Genomic DNA, 3,877 nt, shown 5'->3' with positions numbered 1-3,877 from the left:
CACACTCACGCCCGCTCACACTCACCGCCGCTCACACTCACGGCCGCTCACACTCACGGCCGCTCACACTCCCGGCCGCGCGTCGGGCGAGGTGGCTGCTCCGCGCTCTGCCTCGGCCGTCGGGGCTGAGCTGCCATCACGGCACCTGCAGGATCCGTCGCGCTCCCGGTTGTCTCGTCCGTGTTTCTGCCAGAGCTCGATCTCGCCCCGCGCCCCGCGCCCCGCACCCTGGCCCACGGGTCTTCCAACACCTTGCCTCCCCCGTTCGGTGCTGTGCGCGTGAGCGCGGCCAAGCGTAAAGGTGCCAGTTTCTGGAAATTTCGATTTCCGGTCAACGATCGCCCTGATTTTGACCTGGGGCCCCGGTGTGTGAGCCGCGGTCGTGACCACGTGTGCCCCTGGGCGGGGCTGGCTGTCTGTCACAGGGACGGCGGGCAGCCCACGCAGGGCCAGGGGTCAGCCCCATTGTGTCAGCCTCCACGTGGCCCTGCGTCCCCTCGCTGAGGAGCCCAGCACAGCTGTGCCCGTCCCTCCTGCTTGTCCCCCATGTCTCTCCAGGGCGCTAGTGGCTGCTGCCTCCCCTGAGCGGCTCTGGCTGTGAAGACCAGGACGTGGGATTTAGAGCCATGTAGACCCGAGTTCGAGTCCCGGCTCTGTCACATGACGGACGGCCAGTCGTGCCTGACTCGCTGTCCCCTCCTCTCTGAAATGGAGCTGCTGTCACCCTCCAGAGAATCTCTGTGAGGCTGACCGCTGCTCCCGACCCAGGCTCTGCCACACCGCAGGAGCCAGCGGGCACAGTTTCCTCGGAGCGACATGGGGCTGAAGCCTCCTCTCCCCCAGGGGACGCCCGGCGGTGGCCAGGTCCCAGGCCCCTGTGAGTTCAGAGGCTTCCTGCTGCCTGTCCCGCCGGCCACGCAGGCCACGAGGTCACAGATCACGCCCGCGGAGAGCCTCTGCAACAGGAGCCCCAGGCTCGCCGGGAGGACGCACCCCAAACCTACTCAAACCAATAATCTCATGTTGATGGACAAAATTAGTCCCTGAATTCTAATGAGACTGTGCACCAGGAGACAGACAGCTCATCTGAAGATTAAATGAGAAAAATGGCCCCTTCGGCTGGTTCCTTTAGAAACTCATTTGCATTCTGTCAGCTTCCATTATGAAGCGGGCTGCAGCCCTGGAGGCGGAGTGGCCTGGGGCGGGTGCAGCGGGCACCGCGGGCTCTGTGCTGGGCGCTGCCGGCTCCTAGCGCTCACGGCCCTTCCTGCTCCCCACCACCCCCTAAGCTCTGACAGGAGTGGGGTGCAGCCCTCGTCCCCCCTCCCGCTGCTCTGGAGGGGAAGGCCAGAGGCCAGAGGCTTCCCCACTCGAGGCTCTTGCTGCGTGTCCCCACGGGAACCTGGCAGACGGGGCAAAGCTGGGACGTGGGGAGCCGCTCGCAGGCTGTTCCCACCGTCGGGGGACAAATCACGCACCGACTTGGTGGCTGAAAACAACAGGGTCCGTGGTTTGTCACAAGCCTGTTGGTGGACAGTGCCGGCCTGACGGTCTGGCCTCCTGGGCCTCGTTCTGCTGCCCCCAGCCTCCGGGAGCGTCTGAGAAGGGGCCCCCAGCCCCCCGAGCGCTTTGGCGGGGGTGGGGAGCGATCCCACCTGCTTCCCAGAGCCGAGGCCCAGGCGGACATGGCCTCTCTCCTGCAGGCGACGAGGCCAGTGCAGCGTCCAACAGAAAGAGCAGGAGGGGGCGTCACGGGGGGGAAGAGCGTCGCTGGCAACCATCCTTGAAGACCATCTATCTGCCAGGTCGACATCCGGCCACGCTGAGCCATGTCCCTTGTCATCTCAAGGTGACAGGTGAGGTGTCCACCTTCACCCAAGACCCCGAGCCTCCCCCGTCACCGTGTCGGCTGCAGGTCCGTCTCCCAGGCATTCCCAGGCCCGGGGCCTCCAGGACCTATGAACAGACTTCTTTGTGTGTCCTTCGTGAGGGCAGAGGCCACCGGCCGATGGAGGACCCAGCCCAGCGTGAGCTGAGAGACCCTGGGGCTCTGGCCCAGCCCCGGGAACTGGAACAAAGCCCAGTGGACCCAGCCAAAGGCGAGGCCGAGCGTCCACCGCAGGGCCAGCATCACCAAGGCCCCCTTGGTGCCTGGGTGACCAAGCAGGCCAAGAGCTCCCCGGAGGCGGGGCGGATGAACAGGGGGGAAGGTGACGTGGCGTAGAGGACAGACAGACAGTGACCAGCCGGCCCGGCGGAGAGCGTAGGAGCCGAACCACAAACACTGGTCTCCAGTCACCGCCAGGCACGCAGTCTGAAGCTATTAACACTTAGAACCACCCCCCCCCTAATACACACACACACACACCCCGCCACATCCCGGTGGCCTCACTCAGAGCATGGCCCCAGGCACAGGGCAGGCAGATCATTGAGCCACTCACCAAAGCTAACAGCTGACACTGGCATTAATTGTAATTAAAAATTAGCATAGAAATGTGCTTTTAGGAGATTAAAATTAATTGGTGGGTCCTGACCCGTGCGTGTCACCCTAAGTAAAGGGCGACACATGCAGCTGCATTAAGCCAAGTGCGTCCGGCGGCCTGCGGGAGAGGAAGGCCGGGGCCATCCATCCCCGCTCACCGCGGTTTGTGAGCGCGGCCGCCGCAGAGATTAACAGGCCGGACTCCGCTCCGCCGGCTTCGGAGGCAGTTTCTTCATCGACTCGCACCCGGGTCAGCGACCCCGTAACGGCCCTGTACTGCAGACTTGGTAAATTGCATTGCATATTAAAAATATTATCTCCAGGCAGCAAACTATCAGTTAATGATTAGTTGAGTGTGTAAAATGCATGTCAGGGAGAAGACACGGGTTTTATGCAGCAATTATGGCGCGGCGGTTACGTGGGGGACGTCGGGACAGCTGTCGGCAAAGTGGCAAGAAGACAGATGCGTTATTGGGGGTCCGGGGCGGCCGCGGGGTGCGGAGCGTCTCGTCGGCCCCCACCAGGGTCCCGGGACTGCGGTGTTGGGGACAGGGCTGGCTCCTCCGCCCTTCGGAGCCCTGTGTGCCTGTAGGTGGAGGCAGCACCTGGCTCTGGTTGTTGGCACGACGGCGCTGTGGGGGCCGGGTGCTCTGTCCATCCCGACACTGTGGCAGCACCTGCGAAGGCCCAGTGGGGCCGGCGGGAGGGGGACAGCCCTGTGCTCGTGCTGCAGATGGGGCAGGGAGAGGAGCAGGTGGCCCAGAAAGGGGCCGACAGGTGCAGCATAGAGGAGGCAGATGTAGAAAGCAGGGAAGGAGCCCAATGGGGCAGGGAGTTGGGAGCCTGGCTTAGTGCTGTGGTCCCGGAGGGCTTCTCTAAGGAGGTGACTTTTGAGAAAAGTCCCAATGGAGATGCAAGAGCAAGTCATGTGACCAGACAGAAGGAGGGAGCCCTGGACAGAAGGCTCAGGGGGTGCAGGGCCTGAGGGTTTGGGGAGCCTGTGTCTGGAGGGGCAGAGGGGGCGGCGATGGGTGCTGGAGACCGCGGATGAGATGCTGGGGTTCTTCCTCTGTGAGATGCCTCTCTGTGGGGTCCTGAGCCCCGGGACACCATGGCCTGGCTCGGGCTGTCGGAGGCTCGTCCTGGCCGCGGCGCAGGAAATGGCCAGGGCCGCGGGAGTCAGGCAGACGCGGCGGCCGCCCGCGGAAGGCTGCGCGGGGCGTTGGGCTGGGCGCGCCCTGGAGGCTGGTCGCAGGGTGGGACTTCATGAGGTCGGAGCCGGGGTGCAGGGGACAGGGGGAGCACGGACGACGCCCGGCTTTGGGTCCAGCCACCGGGGGCTCCGATGGGGTTCGGCGCAGGGTCCGTGCGGGATGGGGAGATGGGCAGGGCGCC

This window comes from Pteropus medius, unplaced genomic scaffold, assembly GCF_902729225.1.
Source record: "Pteropus medius unplaced genomic scaffold, Ma_sr-lr_union100, whole genome shotgun sequence".
Lineage (NCBI taxonomy): Eukaryota > Metazoa > Chordata > Mammalia > Chiroptera > Pteropodidae > Pteropus > Pteropus medius.
This window is presented reverse-complemented; position numbering follows the sequence as displayed.